Genomic DNA, 22358 nt, shown 5'->3' on the forward strand with positions numbered 1-22358 from the left:
AAAAATTATAGAGGCTATAAACTCGTTCAGAGCTAGGATAGTTTTGTGACATCACATTTGAAAAATGAAGCCTCTTGTGCATCTTCCAAGCATGGAAAAAAAATGATAGGTAACAGTGAAATTGACTTATCAGCATTTGTCATCAACCTCCAATTGCTTAAAGATCAATTTGAAAAGCACTTTCAACAATTTAATGTCATCGAGCCTTTGATAACATTTTTGTTAATTCTTTTAAAAACCAAATAAACGTAACCGTAATAGCAACATACATTTCAGAATTTCTTCAAGTAAAGCGAGACGAAGTGGAGATAGAGATTGTGGCTCTTCAGAATGACATTATCCTCAAAACTATTATATCAGATGAGAAATTCTGGAATATAGTTGAAGGAATAAATTCCTTTCTTAAAAAGAGCAGCACATAAAATAAAGTCGTTTCTTGGTTCCACATGCTTGTGTGAATTATTGTTTTTCACTATGAATATCATAACATCAAAATATAGATCCCGACTTACAGATGAACACCTTGACGATAGCTTGCGAGCAGGAATTTCATCATATTCTCTCAATTATGAAGCGCTGGCCAGTGAAATGCCATGCCAAAGACCACATTGACTGTATTTTATAAATAGTTTTTATACTTCGCATGTTTTGAAAGCACTTTAGTAATCATTTATTTTACACAGGAATATTAATACTAATTATATTCATATGTTAAATTAATTTTTTCAATTAAATTTTTGCGCATTATATGTAGTGTGTATTATTACCTATGTCTATCAACTATAAATTTATCTTGACCGCCATTCGACCGATATTCTGGTATTTGCTCTTTGGAACGAAAAGGTTGGGGACCACTGCTTTAAACTTTCTATATTCCTCTGATTTAGGAAAATAATGAATCTTATTCTATTATAGTATGTTTTAATAATATAACATTAAACTATTATGATTTATGAGAGCATATACAAAAATTCTTTGCAAAAATGATTCCTCGGAACACTTTTAAAATACTAGTAATAACTGCTACAATTCTAATTTTATATTTTGTGCAGAATATAAAAATGTGCAGTTTTATTGATGTAAACTTATATCGTGTGTTTACATTTTATCCATGAATTAATATCCAGATGATTAAGTACATTTGGGTATTAATTGTAATAAGTTTAAATCTTTATTATGAATTAAGTTACTACTAATTACGATATTAGAGTTAAATATTTACTATACTATATATACTAAGATTAATCCTCCTAGTAACTAAAAATCCTTTAAATAAACATCATTTTAAACACATTTTCACTACCATTATAATTAATAAGAGTAAAAATAATAATTTTCATTAATTTTTACTCCTTTATGTTTCTTGCAGAAGTAAAACAGATTAAATACAGCTATTTTCTGGAGAATATACTAAAATCTAAATGTTTTCAAAATTATTAAAACTTACCACCGTTACAATAATAAAAAATCATCTTAGTTAAATGAAAGAAAATTAAATTTGAAACGCTACTGATTCAGTCTCTAGGCAAAAATAATTAAAGAACATCCCTTCTAGTAAGAAAAAGAGTTTGCACATGAAAACAAATAATAGTTTTGCATCAAATTGTCCAATAGTCTAATTTTCAGATAGATATTTTAAAAACAATCAGAATCTCTGCTAGAAAACAGCACAATAGACAGAAATTGTTTTTACTTACTTGTAAATTAGGAGGCAAACTTTCCTTTAAACCATTTAAAAATGAGGCTTATTTTAATTTTGTTAACAGCCCTTCAGTTGGTGTACTAATTTATATTCCTTACAAAATTAGCTTACATAACATTTAAAAAGCGTTTACGTTAGAATAAATAAGCTTTATTTGTTTCTTTAAGTGTGAACATAAATCGCTAAATATTCGATGATATTGCCTTAATCTAAGCATCCTTCGTTTTTATATTTCATTAAATTGCCAAAATTTCCCAATTATTTCAAAAAAGATAATGATCTAGGAGTTCCCGTAATTTGAAACAAGTATGAGAACAAATCTCCATAGAGGATACCTCACAAAAATCTTTAATTGCTTATTTTATCACGGAGTCAAATCTAAAACACAAAGCAAGGGAAGAAGCCTCATGACGGCAATTTTCCCAAACCTCTATTTCAAAGATATAATAGACACAAAATTACGCTTGCCGGAGCTCGAAAATTTTTAATTAACTGTCTTTTTAAACGCACTTTTCTGGGCGCGCACTTTAAACAACTCACATTAATTCATCCCATTTAACTCTCACTCCCTTTGGCATCAACTCCTAAGTTGCCAACTTACATTTGTCAAACCTTGTGTAATTATTAAAACTGAGCTTGCAACGGCTTCGGTGATAAATGCCCGATGTCTTAATAGGATTTCTTCTTCTTGTGATGTGGCAACAAGTCAAGATAAAGATTTTCAACATACTTGAGGATGGAACTTGTAGGGCTTGGCGTAAAATTTAAGGCAATTGTTTTTCTTTTTTCCTTACCTTTGGATAAAGAATTTACAAGTTTCAGTTCATTTTAATTAAGACGAGTTGAGTCCCACGCGTCGCGAGTGTAATTAAAAGCGTTATTTTATTGGATTGCCAGGCAGCAAAACAAGACTTAACAACGCAAAACGAGGGGGATAATTATTTTATTGTGTGTTGATGGAGTAAAAGATCTTAGTAGGTTTCTATAACGATAGTGCAAGGCATGCAAATATGTTTTATTTCCTGTAATTGCAGTTTTCATAATGAAGGTCCTCGCTTACCTAAGGAAGCTAAACAAGGATTCTACAGGAAAATGAAGCGGCTTTCATTACTTTTAACGTTTCGTTATTTACTTTTTTTTAAATAAAAGTAATTTTGAAATCTGTTTACAAATTTCACGCATCACAAATCGTGTTTCGGAATTCATATTTCATTATGAATATTGAATGATGATGTTAAGCATGTTTTAACAAACATCATCTGCATTTCGGAAAACTCTAATGGAAAATAAAACTATTGTATTTTAAATTCAAGAGGATTTAATGTAAACAATTTTATACTTGACTATCAGTCAAATGTTTATGCTTATCTTTTGTTAAAACAAACAAGCTAGGTTCAAATAAACATAAACAATGCGAGTATTTAGGTCAAAATATCTTAAAAATGTCTCTCCATAACATCTCTTGTCTTCTAGGGTAAAACAATAAAAGTTATAATATGTTTCCAGGTAGGGAACATTTGATGTTATTTTCTTTTATAAAATTCTGAGATCAGTACGAATGATTATCAGTTATTCCACAAATACATAATATGCTACGAGCATTTTTCTTCTATCAAATATTTATATTTTTCGGGATACGATTTAAATAATGTTTATTTTGCTTTCTAGGTCAGTTTGAAATAAACTGTGCGATTTAGTTTTATCTAGTTAGTTCATAGCTTTGATTTCTATCTTAATTTGGTTTGTTTGAAATGTAAGTTCTTTTATTTTGTTGAGTTAAGAGACTTTAGTGTAAATAGTTAAATTATTTTGTTTTTAGTTAGTTTAATCTAGTTAATTTGAATTGTTTAGTTTAGTTTCGTTTAGTTCTTATTCAGTTTAAATTAGTTATGTTAATTTAGTTGAAATTTTTTTTTTTAGTTTCGGTTAGCTTGTTTAATTTCAAATAATTTCTCAAGTTTGTTTAGTCTGATAGTTCTTTCTAATTTTATGCAGTTCGTTATGCATTTTATGAATTTTTTCGTCCTCATATTATAGTCAACCGTAACTCAAAATCAAAATAGTTTGTTTTGATTTCTTCGTCTTAGTTTCAAAAGTTATTTAATTTCGCAAAACTTAATATTTTATCATACTAGTCGTATATTCATTTATATCTAGCATAACCGTGATAGTTGTGTTTATGGTGTTAATAATGTTCGTTAGAAAAAATGTAAACCGCATTTTGAAGTTATACTTCTTATGCGACTTCCAACAAGGTTGCGTTAAACGTTTAACGCTATATTTTCATTGGCCGGGAAATCACGTGGTAGGATCCAGTTTTCCCTCATTCATTTCCATATTGTTTTGGTTCTCACTAGCATAAAAATAATAAAAGTCATAAAAGTATTGTTTTTCTATAAATATTTTTTTAGTTTGTTTTGATACACATATAATTTAATAGGGTAGTATTTTTTATTTTCAAATTTAGTGGATAACAATTGTAAAAAATGAGTGAAAACAATCCCACGGACAATGCGACGGATTTAAGGTTATGTCAAGGTACGTCTCTTGTGAATATCAATTGATTGTTAGGTTTTCTCTTCTGAAATTACATTATGACGCATTCACATACATTATTAATACAAATACATTTTCCATGGCGAGACGATGAGGCAACCACAAGCACATCCACTGGATCAAGAGGTCGACGAGGGAAAAATGCACAATATTACCGTGATTAAAAAGCACGGAAGCGAACGAAGCAGGTGAATCAGTCGTTGAATAGAACTAGTCATTCTTCTACGACTGCCGATTCTTCTACAATTTATTTTTGCAACGAGGTTTTTAATAATATATTGGGTTACACATATATTTTATTAGAAACGGTCTATTGTTTTCAGGAAGAATAAATGCCCCCTGTTTATTCCCTCTAACCTTTAAATATATTAAACTGTATTTATGACACATTTATAAAACTATCTGTTCTAGTTGTGAAGAAGAATCACTGAATTATTTTCCTTAAACTGAGAATATTTAAAAAATTTTATCGATCCCCGAATAGAAAGTTCAATTTTTTTCTCTCACCAAACAAGTTTTAAATAAATTCCCTCATATTTCGATTACACTTTTACTACCCTTCGATGGAGAAAAACTTTCCTAAACAATGTACTTAAACATAAATTAATGAATATTCTACAACTATTTCTGACGCATGTTGGTTTAGCATATAAATTAGCATATCGCTCGCTTTAGGTATTAGATCCTATTATTTCGTAACTGTTAAATTTTAAAAAATGCATACTTTATTGAATACTTCTGTGTAATATATATAAATGCAGGGACAACAATGTAAAATTAGTTTGATGCCCTTGTAAACAGGACAACAATAAGTGTGGAATTCGTCTGATGACGATGTAAGCACGATAATAATAAGTGTGGAATTCGTTTGAGTTTAAAATAAACTTTAAGCAGATATTTTCAATTTCAGATTGGTTATTAATCTTTGTCTATTTTTATAGTTGCGTTTTTCTAGTTTAAAAGGTTGAAATAAAAATTCGCATTTAAAGAATAACTTTAAAACAATATATAACTATTCATACTAATTTCTTATCATGAAATAATTTGAAACTATTTCATACTAAGATCCTTTTTATAATTGATTTATGTAGTTTAGTTCAAAATTGAGAGACCATAATTTATCCAAAGGTTTTATCCAAAGAACTTTCACAATAAAATGCTCTGTAGTATAATTGTCAAATTAATATTATACAAGTTTACTTTCGAACAGATGTCAAAATAAAACACAAACATTTCTATGTGGAAATTATAGTTTTCTTCCAAAAACAATCTTAAAAACGGAATTTTTAAACATTTTGAAAAAACGTTCCTAATTATTTATATATATCTAATCCTTACATACATTTTTTGCAAAAAATGTCACTTTTTATGGACTAGAGAAAATAACGAAATCAGCTAAAATGAGGTCGAACATATATTTTTGATATGATTAAAATAACTTTATGAACATTTTCATGTTATCTTAAAAAATTAATATTTATATTTTTATTCTTATTAGAGAAATTGAATGATTCAGGTGTTTAGAATAGGTTGAACTCAAGTAAATATTTTTAAATAAAAGAACACTAAAATTCTTTTGAAAATGCATATAAGCATCGCATTTAAAAAAATAGCATTAGCCCATGTTGAGAAATATTCTAACTTTATTTTATTATTTAAAAGGTGATAGATTACGTAGAGTAAGTTAGGTTAAGTTAGGCTAGAGTAAGTTACGTTAGAGTAAGTTAAAATTGAGTCAGACTTTTTAAGTCTTTCTGAATGAAAACTCTAATAAATGAACAAATATGTATAAACGTTCCATCTGAATGAACATTATATTTATTAATATTATTTCAACAAATATAATCCTTATAGAAAGTAATACATTAAATTATATTTGATATTTATAAATTAGTTATAAAAAATTTTCTAATCTTACAAATAAATTACAAGACAGAAGTATTTATTGATTAAAACAAGGACAAAAATATATAGAAAATTTTCGACAGAAAATTAGTAATTATTTTAAATATATAATACTTATAATATAATCCTTATAAAAAGCAATTTATTTATGGGAGGCTAATAAGGCATATTTTTTTATAATTTAGCAAATTAATTTTATAACTATTCCATAATTTTCATATTTTATATATCAAATTTATCTGTTAATATTTAAAACAAACGCTCTTTAACGTATTTTAAAAAATCAAAACACCTATTTTGAAATCCCATGAAATATGACAAATTTTAAGCACTTCTGGAATGTATTAAGAGAAAATGAAAAAACACCTATCTGTATGCAATTTCAAGATATTATCAAAATTCAGCAGTGTGAACACATATCCTAAGCTGTTACCCAGTTTTCAATAAAATTACTGTTAAAATGATGACAATGATCGTGTAAATGTTGTTTAAAGCATGAAAGTAAACAATAACGGCTCAGAATGAAAAATATTTTATTCTCGATTAGAAAAAACCTTGAGAGAAATATAAATAAAAAATTTGCATAATCATATTTTCTAAACCCACCCTTTTCCAATGTTCATTTTTAAAAGTAAGAAAATAAACACTAGAAGAAATCAAACTGAGTGATGATGGTAAAAATATAGCTTAGTTTTAAGTTCACCTTTTAAAATAATTGGCTTAAAGGAAGGACACACTGTATCATTTTACGTAGCTTTGCTGATTCAGGTATAATGCTACCTGTGACAATAAACTGATTTAAAGGGATTTTTAAAAGAGTCTAAATATTTAAATTAGATTGCCTCATGTATCGCTTGCATCATTTATCAGTCTGCAAAAATACAAGATATTCATATTGTTTGAAAAAGTATACATTCACGTCAAAATAATAGCAAGATAAATTTTCATTTATTATTATTTGAAGCTTTAATGGACATATAAAAATGTGAAATACTTATAGGGTATATAAAGCATAACAGTGAGATGATACGCTATTATCTCAGGTAGCTGTTTATATTTCGTATAACGGGAACAAAAAAAAATTATTACCTTCATATTTTGAAAATTTATGATTATTATTTTCCGTAGGCCATATTGTTTCTCACATAACACTTAATTTTGCTGTTTCTGATATAATCTAACATGCGACAATATATCGACTTATAAAAGTTTTAAAAACAAAAATTTAAATTACATTGTCTCATATGTCGTTTATATAAGTGCTTACTGAAAATATTTCAAAAACATTTTAATATTTTATTAACCATTTATATGTCAAAGGTTGACAGAGTAAAATATTTTTATTTATTTTCTACTTAATTTATTCACCATTGTATTAGGTTTCTTAGAAATGAGTAGCAGTAATTTTTATGTAATATTGTTTTAATAGACAAACAAGCATTTAGAGTAAAAAAATAATTCAAAACTTTAGATTGAAAATAAAATGTTAAAAAAAAAATATATTAGTCGAAAGTAAAAATAAGAAGAAAGAAGAAGAGCTAAAAAAGTGATAAATTTTGAATAATGATGTGTCTGACCATACTTTCAATGTTTTAAAAACTTAGGCATTAAGCAGAGTAAAAAGATATTTTCTAATATTGCTCGCATATAAAGATTAATTCAACCTTTTTTTTATGTTTGAATGTGAAAAATAAGTGAAACTTAAGTTTTCTATGCGTGTTTAATTTCCATTTAATGATTATCCCGGTAAAATGTCTTAAAATAATTTTCAAGAAACGTTGCTTTTGGAACTCGATCCGAATTTCTTCACCTTTTGAAAAGTTTATCTCTTAACAGTTAGTTTTTCGAGATTTAATTCATAATTTTCAAGAAAAATCATTATTCGTTATTTGATAATAAATCTTCCATTAATATTTTAAATATTTCGATCAAAAATTTAACTACTATTAAAAAGTTAAAATCTTAGAGAATAAAATACAATTCACGATTTTTAGAAATTTAGAAAACATCCCTACTGAATATGGTTTGATCGTTCGACATTAAACACGCCAATCAATTTTTCAATTTCTAAATTTATGTTTTACATTTTATAATTTTTATTTTGATGACAAAGTGATAAATAATATTGTCTATGCAGCGATGGAAAATATTTCGTATTAAAATGAAAAGTATGTATCCAAACATTTCAATTATATGCAAAAACGTTTATTCATAATACAAAGAGAAGGAAGGAGTATCTTCACTCTACCCTTATGATGAAAACCGATTTAACTTTTGCGTTTATTTTTGAAAGCCATCATCATAACTGCTTGAAGCGGGTTCTAGAAACTTCGTATCATGGAACTACCTCATTAAGTTCCTGATATTGGAGCGTAAATTAGTAAAAGGAAACAAATAATTGAAAATAAGAAACTTTCTTTGTATCATTAAAAATATTATAACAAAACTCAATGCATATCAAACGGAATAAATAAATAACAAAAGCGCGATACGTGAAGTATTTCATTAATGTAAAGCCGAGATGTTTAGGAAAATCTATTCAGTTTTCCAATTTCAATGGAATTTCATATTTTTTTTCAGTGAATATTATTTTATTAACTCATTAGTAGTTTATATGCGTTTTTTTATTGCATTTAGTAAATGTAATAACAAAATGTAGCATAATAGTTCACGATTACATTAGAAATATTTGAGTACCCTGTAAGAAAAAGTACAAGCAGATACCAATGCCATTTTGATTCATGCATTTTGCTCAACAATGGCAGCTTAGTTGACCACAAAACTTAACTTAGTGGCGCGACAGCCATAGAGGGCCAATGTCTACTGTACCCAACTCAGTACCTTGGGATCTGGGGTGCAGGAGCAGATGTTCCCTTTGGGTGGACAGCCGAACGCGAAACCCAAAGTGTTTAGTTCCCAAGCATGCTTGGTTCTCATTTATCGACCCACTGAAAGGATGAAAGGCTGAGTCAGCCTTGCCCGGCCCGGGAATCGAACCCAGGACCTGTGGCACGGAAGCGCGACTTCTCTTGTCAGTGCGTTTTTGGCTACATCAGACAAACTAAACATGCTTTAAAATTCGGATTGAAGTAACATGGTAGAAATGTCCGTTATCTTCAACTGCTTTACATTGTTGGAATCTTGGGCATAAACTTAATGACGACAATGCTAGAATCATTTCCACTCCAGTCATGTCGCATCATCTTGATAGCCTGGAATCTTATTTTATTCATTTGAATATTGATTTCCTTGTCAACCACATTAGTTCCTATTCACCTCTCCATAACGCGCAGAAATGCATTTTATCCTGATTCGCCCCTTGGCCCCTGTGTTTTTTTCTTGTTCTGTTTTTTTATCTTCTTCCTCGGCTCCCGTGGTTTTTCTAATCTTTGTTTCTTACCTTTATTTTTCCATTTTTCGTTTGCAACTTTACGTGTTTTTTTCAATCATTTTTTTTTTCTTTCATTACATTCTCGTCTGTCAAGTCTTTAAAATGAGCTCCCATTTTGTGGGGCCTGAAGCATGTTTGTTGACTGTAATTTCAATTTCGTATACTTTCGAAGCGTATGAAGTTTTCCGTCAGGTAATTTCTCACCTGTTCAGTTTCTTGGGAATATTTATCTACTCATGCACCACCGTATCATAAAACTGTCTGATTATATTCCTTAAAGTTTGGTTTCATCGATAAAATACAAATATTAATTTTAATTTGGTTTAGATATTTTGTTAACAGAAAATAATTTATCATAACATCGTCCAAACAAAATATATTATAATAACTTCCAGTTTTGCTTGCACATTTTGTTGCTCATTGAGAATTCAGCTAACCACATACCACAATGCATTTTAATAACATTCTAACATCATGTATCTTATAAAATCTTAAAATTTCCGATTAAAGTCCTCTTTGTCGTCTGCTATATAAGGAGAAGATTAATAAATACTAATTCCCTCTTTGCTCATATATTTTGTTTACTACTGACTACTTAGTTTAGTACATAAAATAATGTTCCGTAATGTAATCATAACATCATGTATTACTCTATCATAAAACTTTCTGATTATATTCTTGATAGTTGGGTGCCATACCTAAAATGCAAGCACTAATTAAAGTTTGGTTTATACATTTAGTTAATTATTGATTACCAACACAGAATAATGTATCATAATACATTCCTAACAAAATAAGCCATAATAACTTCCAGATTTGCTTACATATTTTGTTACTCATTAACAATTAAGTTTACCACATAAATAATGGACTTTAATAATATCCTAACATCCTGTATCATAAAAATGTCTAATTATATTCCTCTTTGTCATGTGCCATATACGGGAAAAGATGTACAAATATTAATTCCAGCATTTTTCCATGTATTTTGTTAACAACTGACAACTAAGTTTACCACCTAAAATAGTGACCCGTAACATATTCATATAATAATGTATCATAATTATTTTCGTTTTCGTTCCCAATAGTTGAGTTCCGTCTGTAGAAAACACAAACAAATTCTTATTCCAGTTTGGTTTATATTTATTTTTAACCAGTGACAACTAGGTTTAACAAAGTCTTATTGCAAACACGTATAATTGTTCACATAAAAGAAACTTGGTTTCTCTATTTCTCTTGAGAGTAAACAAAAATGAAAATCTCCTCCAATGTCCTTGCAAACAGATATCTTTTCAGATAGCAACAGAATGAAAAAGATACTTCAAATAGCATCGTTTCTAGAACTTTAGCAATTACCTCTAAGTGAAGCTCCAGAGAAGTGAGAGAAAAGAAGCATTGGTCAAGGTTTTCAAAGAACATTTTTTATTCTTTTCTTATCTCCAACTAGATCTCATTGTCCTGGGATGCCAGTCTTCTTTTTTTTTTCGTTCTCTTTTACAAGATGATGCACTCCAGGATTTCACCATTCTGGATAGAAGATATAAAAATAAAAGAGCGCGATGCCTCTCGGGAAACTTTGACGTCGACGTCAAACGCAAAACTGGTTGCTTTCCAGTCACTGCAAATTGGACGATCCTTATCAAAAAGGCAACCATCCAAGAGTGGTCAAGATAGATTGAAAAGAGAGAAATAGAAGTAAAAAGGAAATAGCGTCCAGAAGAGTGAAGATGAAAGAGAAAACTGCTTGACCATTTCTAGGGTTAGATAACGAAGAATTTATCGCCCACCAAATTCAGATATGCATTTTTGTTCCTTGGAGAGAGGTGTTTCCTATTGCTTTGAATCAGACAACCTATTTCATTGTGGCGCTTTCTTGACAGTGAGAATTGCTTTCGGAGAAACAATTTTCAGTATTTCTTTTTGTGTTTCTTAAAAAGATATATCCTCGAGGATAAATACAGCATAGAAATATCTTCTTTTTTTTTGAAATTGTTACTAAAAATATCAATTGTGTAGGATGGTATTTGGCGACAGCAAATAAAGTTTGGATATTACTTTTCTCAATGCATCATTTTGTCTCTTTGAATCTGGGCACAGTAAAAATATATTTTATTTTTGATTAATAGCAGAATCATACCAACTGTAAATTAGTATTACATGTTAAATTTTTAGAAAACGTTTTTTTTTTAAATTTATTTTCTCTTATCACTTTGAAGCAGATTTTTTATTAAATACATTTCACCGTTTTTTTAAAAATTATTTTGTATTAATTTAGGTCAAAATTAGAGAAAATATTGTAATTAGGATTTTAATAATTTATGGAAATGAAATACAGCATGGAACACCGGTGTCTTTTTCTGCGTTTTTGTAAAAACCTTTCTAACACTTACATACAATAAATTTTTGAATTTGCACTAATTTACAGTTATTTGGATCTAAGTGAAACAGTTACTCATCAGTGAAGTTATTTTCATTTATAAAATCAATTATTGATAAAATTATGAGTATGAATAAATTTTTTCAAAATATTTTTTAGGGATTTTTATATTTAAGTACAAATGTAATTCAGATAATCTAATAGATTTTCTTAGTGACTATTAGATTCTTTTTTAGAATTAAAAAATACCAAAATGTATTTTTGCTCGTAATTAGAACGACAGAAAAAAATATATGCATAAAGGTCACCTGTGTCCCATCTGTGTTAAAGGTTTATACAGAATGTACCAAACTAGAAATGATTTATAAATTAATCCATCAAAGTACTTAAAAAAATCCTTTCCAGAACACATGACCATGAATTAAGTGGGTGCAGTTTTAAATTTAATAATTTCTTACTATTATTGTGTTATTTATAGCTTATATAAAATATAGAAGCAATACGTGCATAAGTATTTGGAATCGGAATATTTTTGAGAATTCTTGCATTTACAAATTGACTAACAAATTCACTAAATCTGCACAAAAAAAAAATGAATTTGTTGAATTGTCAATAATTGAAATTGTGACTAGTAGTGGTATGAGAATTAAGTATGCTGATATTAAACAATACATATGTGTAAGTGAACTAATACTCCTTCATTGATTGGAAATTTAAAAAAAAAACTATCTAGCAAATAATATTTGACAGCAAAGAAAAAACGTAATTTAGATTAATGATAAAAAAGGGCTTAATACATATAAGTTGCAGAATCAGTACAAAAATTTTTTTAATTTTAAAACAAACGTTATTACATTCAATGAAATCAAAATAAGAATAAGTTTATTCCAATAACCTCTTAGATATCAAAATAATTTTCTTTGCTTTAATGCCAATAAATGAAAAAAAATACGTTTTGAAGTAAAAACTCTCTTAATGGATTTGAGTGATTCGTTATTTACAAAATGACTTTGCTTTCAGGAGAAAAAAATTACATTTTGAATAATTTATTTGAAAGCAAGCTATGCCTTGATAAGGAATTGAGAAAAATGTTCCCCGGGGGTAAATGGAAAATGTGAAAGGTTTAAAAATATCTTATTGCATCTAAACCTAATATTTAAAGATTTGCGAAAAAGACTTTAAAGATAATGCCTTAAGAAAAACTATGCAAGAAATGCTATGGCTAGGAACAATACGATAATGTGCTTTGCGTGTAGAAATAAATTTTTAACGAAGACTGAAAGAAAGATTTTTCTTTTGATTGATATATTTAAAATGTTTGTAAAAATTATATCCATGTATATTTTGAGCTTCATTTAAAATTTCAGAAGTGTTTATACTAAAGTAACTTTGCTTTCAGTTTAACACGGTGTTTCAATTTTAAAAATGCTGTTTTAGAATTTACGAAGAATATTCAATGATATTTAAGAGCAGTTATGTTACCTACCTATAAAAGTAAATTGAGGTATTCATTTTAAAAATAAATAAATGCTAATATAGTTTTTATTCATCGTTGTTATGAAAAAAATGACACATATGATTAAAACTACTTGACCACGGTAAAATTTACCGCGTATAGAAACAATGTAAAATTCGATAATTTTTACCAACGTGCTTAGGTAATGATTTTGGTAAAAGTAACCCAAAAGCATAGTTTTTATTATATAATACAATTTTGTAAATGAGATAATGTGGTCGTTTTATCGATAATTTGGAGCATGGTATAAAAATCATTTATTTGGTAATTTTTTTTTTTCAGTTTTGGTTTGTATTTTTTACTAAGCGTGTGATAATTAAGTACTATGGTTATGAAAACCAGAATTTTTGTATGAAACTTGACATATGAACTGAAAAATTACGAAATGTAAAGCTAAAATACGGTATATTTTTGTTTTATTTACTCGAATTATGGTTCATATCTCAGAAATGACATCCGCTTACAGTACGGTAACTTTACTAGCATTTTTACTCCGTGTGCACAATGACAAGATGAAGTATATAATAATTTTAATGGTCGATATTTTGTCCAAAAATGCTATATATTCTATACTATTGTCCCATTTCTCATATTAACGTAATATATAGATATATAAATTAAAATATCAAGAAAAAATTCGTAGTGAACAATGTTTTTTTAAGAATGGTTTAATGCACTTTCACATTTAAATCAGGCCAAGTCGTTTAACAAAAGTATTACAAAGCAACAAATTTAATTATTTCTTCAACAAAGATTTATTCAAAATATATCATCAAAAATATTTTCTTTTTGTGACCCCTTAAAATTTCTATATGATGAAATTTTATTATTAATTCATTAAAAGTGTTTTTATTTTCAAATATGAGTAGAAATATAAATATTCTCTAAGCACTATTCTCTCAAACAAAACTTCAAAATTACTACAAATATGATGGTAATCTAGCGCTTAGAAAAAGCGCTTATTATCTGATCTTAATTAATAAGGTTAAACAACGAGAATTTTAGAGCACCAGCTAAGCCCAACTAAAGAAGCTGTTAAGCTTCTTGCAACTGCGTACATAATACAGTAGAGAGGGCTAATCTGTCAGTCTCATGATCAACAGTACCAGGGTTCGAGTCTCAGCGTTGAAACCTAACATTCTCTCCACTTCCCTCAACACGTGATGAGTTTCCAGTATCCTACATTCTCCAATGCCCATTTACATAACGAAAAGCCCAGCTCCTATGTCTAGTTATTAATTTTTTTATTACGTTTTTGAAACCATGCTAGTTCTAAATGGTCAAGAAACCATTTAGTTTTGTATTCAGGTTTTTATAACCATACTAGTCGAAAACGTTTTCAAAACTGTCACGGAAAAAAGTGTTCTTTACCATAAACTCCACGGTTAATTGGATAGACAGACTGCTGCCGATTATTTTACCATAATTTTAGAATTAAAATTCTCGTATGTTACTTAACTTGAATTCCATCGATTGAAAATAAAATTAAGTAATAACTCTTTCATAGATAGTAATTCGAGGTGAGCGTAATTCGAGATAGTTGTTCTTAAATAGCATGTTACAAGCAAAATGTAAAGTTAAGCTGAACATTGGTGGAGGGGTTGCTATATATATATACAGATATATATAAAGAAAAAAATTAACTTTTGACAATAATCTCACATCACACATCCATCTGATTAATGCCTAGTCCGAGTTCAAATCAAACTAAAGGCAGATCGAAACGAGTTCCTCTCTCGGCTTGCACCGGCCTCAGTGCTGACGTAAAATATCCTCAGTGGTAGACAGATCAAGGGTTTGAGTTCCCTTGACGTAATTTTAACCATGGGAGGTTTTTGTGGTTTTCCTCTCTATGTATTACAAACGTGGGTTAGTTCCGTCAAAATGTCCTCCACGAAGGCAAAGTTTTCCAAATACTTGAATCAGGAGTTCCCTTGTCTTATGGACTGAGCTCAAAATTACAAGACTTCGGAGTTGAACAATAAGCATTTGTAAACTCAAAATTTTGTCAGCTATTCAACGACTGTTATAAAAAAAAAGCCTAGTGAGCCGTGGTGGCTCAGGTGATAAGGAGGTGACCCGGGTTCGAATCCCAGTAATGACTGCTCTATATGAATTCTGATCCCGGCTCGTACCAACCCCAGTTATGATGGGAAATATCCTCAGTGGTAGATGGATCATGGGTATGAATCCCCTTGACTTGGTGCTATTTGTCGGAGATTTTTCATTCCATTCAACAAATACGGGACAGTTTCATTATAATGTCCTCCCTGGAGGCTATTTTACCCCTATGATTGATCCAGTAGTTCACTTGTCTTCTAGGTTGGATACGGAATTACAAGGCTATGTAGATGAACATTCATAGTCTTTAACTCGTAACTGGATTAAACGTTAAGCGCCGACTGAGTTAAAATAAAATAAAATTAAACCTAGTACATGGTTCTATAGCCTAGTATAAGGTTTTTAGCTTAGTAAATTTTAAACATTGGAAGAACTCTTCTATTAGAACACTATTAGGAATATCAACCACAATAAAAAATTCATTGTTTCAAAAATGCATAATATATTTAAGACATGCGATATCTTTTTTTCACTTAATTTGCTTTTATTGAAAACAATACAAGAAAAATTAAAAAGTCGTTTACTCCTAAAAATATCGAGTTGTAATTTCGGCTAATATTTCTTTGCAGAAGTTTAAAAGTCTCATTTTTCTTTTAACAGTCAGATTCTATAATATGTACACGGTAACTATTAAGGAAAATATTAGCATTCTCTAATTCCAAAAGATCATAAAAATATTCACAGCACCTTTCTTAAAATATAAAGACTAATTTAGTCGATGAATTTAAATGTTCAAAGATGGCTGCAAGAAAGAGAGTATATGACCTTTTTAGTCCCTTAAACAATCCCAAAAGAGCATTTTATGTACAAGTAAAGTTCACCAATATTATTAAGAAAAAAATATCTCAATTTATGTCGGTAACAGAAAAAAACGAGCTCACTAAATAACGGAACAAAAACTCCTATCTGCCTTATTAAGCGCCCCATATTTCTTTAACACTGACACGGTACACAGCAACAACTAAAAAAAAATCTTGTTCAATTCTTTTCAAACGAATATCCAGTTTGTTACGTGCAAAAAATTTACAGCTCACACTGAAGAAGCAAAAAAAAAAAAAATTATGAAAATAAAAGCTCGACTTCCGCAAACAACATAAATGAAGCTAAAAGAAAGAGAGAAAAATGGGAAAAAAGAACGAAAAACTATAATAAGAACAAAAAGGGGTTGAAAAAAAGGTTAGAGAAATCAAAATATTTACGATTTCAAGGGAACGCCCCAGGGGAAACATATTCCATTTTAGTGATCAAAAAACAAAAGAACATTATTTTTTTATTCTTTTTTTTTTTATCTTTCAAAAGTAAACCGAGTACCCCACCCGATCAGAAGCCGTCTCTAGAGTCTCATAGAACGAAGTATGGAATACTCTGAGAGCGTTATAAGACAGGGTAGTTTTTTTTACGATGGCCATAATTCAAACCCCTATCGCTACGACCAAACCAAGAATTAAAACGCATTCACATGCTTCAGGCGACGGATATAGGGGGGTGCGACACGACGAAAAATTGCAGTTGGATTTTTTTTATCTTTTTTTTTTTGTTAGCCTTCATCAGATATTTTTATGTTGCTCTGTCTTGCTTTTTTGCCATTTCCTACATATATAATGGGTGTAGATTTCCATTTAATGTATCACACTTACATGTTTCCTGGTAAAGGCAATATATGTGGATGTGGCAATAAAGTTTTAAAGAGATAAAGTGCAATAAATTTGTTTTATTTTAGAAGCTGTTAGGATTAGGGTGGGGATATGTAATGTATTGCACGGAAAGCATAATCTAATTTTACTTAATGAACTGCCATGTATTTTCAATTATTTATAATTTAATAATTTTTAAGAGATATTTTTTCTAGGTTGCTATTTCACATTTAGAACGTGTGTAGGTCTCTCTAGAGCTGAGCAAATGGGTTATGGGAAACAGTCAGTTATTCATCCTTAATTATGACGTTAAGACAATACTGAGGTCCATAGTTGGATTTTTTTGTTTAATCTTTTTTTTTTTTCGTTAGTCTGCTTCAGATATTTTTATGTTGTTTAGTCTTGCTTTCCTGCCACTTTTTACACGTATAATGGGACAATGTTTCCATTTATTGTATCACACTTATATGTTTTCTAGTAAAGGTAATACATGTGAATGTGGCGATAAAGATTTAAAGAGCTATAGTGTAATAAATTTGTTTTATTTTAGAAGCTGTTAGGATTAGGGTGGGGATATGTAATGTATTGCACGGAAAGCATAATCTAATTTTACTTAATGAACTGCCATGTATTTTCAATTATTTATAATTTAATAATTTTTAAGAGATATTTTTTCTAGGTTGCTATTTCACATTTAGAACGTGTGTAGGTCTCTCTAGAGCTGAGCAAATGGGTTATGGGAAACAGTCAGTTATTCATCCTTAATTATGACGTTAAGACAATACTGAGGTCCATAGTTGGATTTTTTTGTTTAATCTTTTTTTTTTTTCGTTAGTCTGCTTCAGATATTTTTATGTTGTTTAGTCTTGCTTTCCTGCCACTTTTTACACGTATAATGGGACAATGTTTCCATTTATTGTATCACACTTATATGTTTTCTAGTAAAGGTAATACATGTGAATGTGGCGATAAAGATTTAAAGAGCTATAGTGTAATAAATTTGTTTTATTTTAGAAGCTGTTAGGATTAGGGTGGGGATATGTAATGTATTGCACGGAAAGCATAATCTAATTTTACTTAATGAACTGCCATGTATTTTCAATTATTTATAATTTAATAATTTTTAAGAGATATTTTTTCTAGGTTGCTATTTCACATTTAGAACGTGTGTAGGTCTCTCTAGAGCTGAGCAAATGGGTTATGGGAAACAGTCAGTTATTCATCCTTAATTATGACGTTAAGACAATACTGAGGTCCATAGTTGGATTTTTTTGTTTAATCTTTTTTTTTTTTCGTTAGTCTGCTTCAGATATTTTTATGTTGTTTAGTCTTGCTTTCCTGCCACTTTTTACACGTATAATGGGACAATGTTTCCATTTATTGTATCACACTTATATGTTTTCTAGTAGAGGTAATGTATGTGAATGTGGCGATAAAGCTTTAAAGAGCTATAGTGTAATAAATTTGTTTTATTTTTAAGCTGCTGGGATTAGGTTGGGGATACGTAATGTATTGCATGAAAAACAATGTATAATTTTACTTAATGAATTTCATGTGATTTCAATTATTCAGAATTAAATAATTTTTTAAGTGGTATTTTTTTCCAGGTTTCTATTTCCCATTTAGAAATCATATAACGATTTCACTGTTAGCATCTCTCTAGAGCTACACAAATTAGTGATGGACAACAATCTGATATCCATCCTTAATTATGACGTTAATACAATACAGAGGTCAATAGTCGGAATTTTTTTAATCATTTCATTTCATTAGCCACGGTGAAATATTTTTAAGTTGTTCTATATTGCTTTTTTGTCATTTCGTATATACATACCCTCCAACTTATGAGGATTTTGAAAATAATTCTTTCTAGTGGTAGCGAACCAAAGTAGAAATTTTTAAAGCAAATGTATCTCTCATGAAACTTTTATCAGAACTTAAGAATCTAGCCATATGGCCTGCACTTTTATAAGTTATAGTGGACAAGTTACGCTAAAATTAATTTTTTTTAAATATTAAGACATAATTTTGCTACCGTCAGAAAAGAAGATTTCTGAAACTACGGAAATTCCGTAGCAGTTGGAGGGTATGTATATATATAATGGGTGTAGATCTCCCTTTAATGTATCGCACTTGCGTGTTTTCTGATAGAGACAATACATGTGAATGTGGAAATAAAGCTTTAAAGTGATATTGTCCAATGAATTCTTTACTTTAGAAGCTATTAGAATTAGAGTAGGGATATGTAATCTGTTGCAGAGAAAGCAATATATTGCTTAATGAAATGTCGTGTATTTTCAATTGTCCAGAATAAAATAATTTTGAAGTGATATTTTTTCGCGAGGCTCTAGAAGGGTCTTTCTATGTTGCAATTTCCAACTTCTCAGTTGCATAATCATTGGGTTGTTAACGTCTCCTTCGAGCAGCACTAATGGGCTATTGGCGACAGACTACCATTCATTTTTACTGATGTTGATAAGATAATACTAAAGCATGTGTACTCACCAGTACCACAATTTAGATCAAACAGTAGATAGTATTAGCAATCACATAATCTCCATACGTTATTTTACCGACTCTTTTTTTGGGGGGGGAAACGGTTAATTTTACTATTTTTCAATTATTATTTTTTTAAGTGGTGGAAAACTATATTTATTCTTATCTTAAATTTGCACCTGTTGCATTGTTCATGCCGGAAAATTACTGAAATTTTAACAGGCATAAAATGTTCTTTACTTATAAAATAACAATAATTTCCACAAGCTCTTTATAGCGGCTAATATTTGCATTAACATCCAGAGTTCAAATTGAAGTTTGAGCATTTTATTTGGTCGGAAAAGATTCAAATTTCGAGTACAATATTTACCTATTGCTGATAGACACGAAACCGAGTCATGTAAAACGTAACAAAATGAAGCTCGCAGTATACTAGAAAGTTTAGTTTTTTGAGCCAAAATTTGTTGATACAATTTACTTTATACAAACAAAATTTAAGCATTCCATTTTTTTTCTTAAATACAAAATTTTTTAGAACTTCATTTAGTTTTATTCAAACCAAGACTTAAGAAGAAAGCTAGTAAAATACTTAAAAGTGTAACTTATTATTATCAAATTTATTTTCAGCGCGACATATACAGGCAAAATTCAAAATTTACTGTCTTTTACAAAATTTCCTAATTTTATAAGCAATTTTATAATTGTATTTAAAGCTAAACTTTATTTTTAATCATGTTCACAAAATGTAAACCTCGTCCCTAAAATTTATTACTAAAATATTTTTCTGTGCTTCAAAGCTTGAATAAATGCTTTTAAAATTTAAATATTATAAACAGTGAAACTATCTTAAAACAGGAGAACTAAATTTTGTTAACCACAGAATTTGTATTAAAACAGCTATAAACAACTTGGAACTACTCACAAAACCTGCTTAATTATCTTATTACTTTAACTGGGAAACTGCTTTTGAGTAAGGGAATAGTTTTCATCATTACTTACAGCTGGTTGTTAATTATGACTTAGAAAAGGAACTTGTAAATAGTTTTAACAACAAAGTTATTTGATTTTATTTTAGCAAAAGCAAACACTTCGTGCTATTTTATTCCAATTGAAAAGTATATACTACAATGAAAAGTTATGTTTACAGTCTATAAAAAGAACAATTTATCCTTCTTTTAAACTGCCTTACCAAAACAGGTATTTCTTTCACTATACTGCGTTTTTGATAACTAATATAAATGATTCATTTATGAATAACATTGCACTCAGATAAAAAGTATGGTCAAAACTACGAGAATATGGTAAATGTTACCGTGTTTCTGGCTCTATGGGAACACAAAAAAGTTCATTAATTTTTATCAGTGTGCATCGGTAATGATTTTGGTTAAATTAACAGTAAAATATGTCTTCATAATATGTGATAAAATCTTGTAAATGAAGTGAAATTTTGTAATTCTATCATGATATTTTAGAGAAGAGAATAAAACTATTTATTCGGTTAAATTTATTTTTTATTTTTGTAGTTTTTACTAAATGTGTAGTAATAAAAACTAAAATAAAATGTAAATTTTTTTAATTTTATCGTGATATTTTAGAGAAGAGAATAAAACCATTTATTCTGTTAAATTTATTTTTTTATTTTTTACATAATCTGTAGTAATAAAAACTATAATTTTGAAATCAGGAATTTCCGGTAAACCGTTAACATATAAACGGAAAAATTAAAAATTGCCAAAGGAATAGTTTAAATATCGTATATTTTAGTTCTATTAACCAAAAGTATGGCCGGTTTTTTTTCCAGAAATGTCAGTATCATTCATTACGTTAACTAATTTTTTTCTCTTTTTTTTTTCGTTTTCGTGAGATTTCTGCATGAGGTTTTTGAACGGTACTTAAATATTACTGCGTCACTGATTTGAAACGCACAACTGGTTTTTCTCTAAAAGCAACAATTTTTATGTAATTTAATAATATTTTCCTAAACAAAAATTTTCGAAATTCACTTAAGTGATTACTAAATGTCCTCACTTCTCTGCTACATAAGGTTTGGTAGAAAGAAGGTGATAATACATTTAAGTTTATGAGGGGATACAATAAGATTATTATTTTGGATTTAAGTGTTATTTTAAAATAAGCAAAGAAGTGTTTTATTTTTAGTAAAGAAGTGTTTTATTTTTAGCAAAGAAGTGTTTTGTTTCAGCGCAGAAACATACGCTATTTATAAACTTTAAAATTCCGACAAAAAATAAGTTGAACTAATATTATCATTTTCAAAGCAAATCTGCAGATTTTCGAACAAAACTAATTTTAGAATTTGAAATCTTACACTCCGCATAGGTAAGATCAAATATTTGTATAAAATACAACAAAAAATGTGTTCCCCTTTGTAATCAGTCACGTACATGCTCTTCGCAGACATGAAATATTCCGCAAGTTTGCGAAGGTGGAATTAAAATTTAATCCTCTTTCTGGCATGCTATGACAAGCAAGCTGACAAAGCAAAGCTTCATTTTTTTCTGACACAATAGAGAAATTCCCCATTATTTGAAATTTCAACTTCGTTCCGACAAACAAGAGTTCTCAAATCTCCACAGAATCTTTGCGTCTGCTGACAAAGAAAAGTAATTATTTCTTGAGCACTACAAACAATAATTTTTCTA

Source organism: Parasteatoda tepidariorum, chromosome 1 (assembly GCF_043381705.1).
Source record: "Parasteatoda tepidariorum isolate YZ-2023 chromosome 1, CAS_Ptep_4.0, whole genome shotgun sequence".
NCBI classification, from domain to species: Eukaryota; Metazoa; Arthropoda; class Arachnida; order Araneae; family Theridiidae; genus Parasteatoda; species Parasteatoda tepidariorum.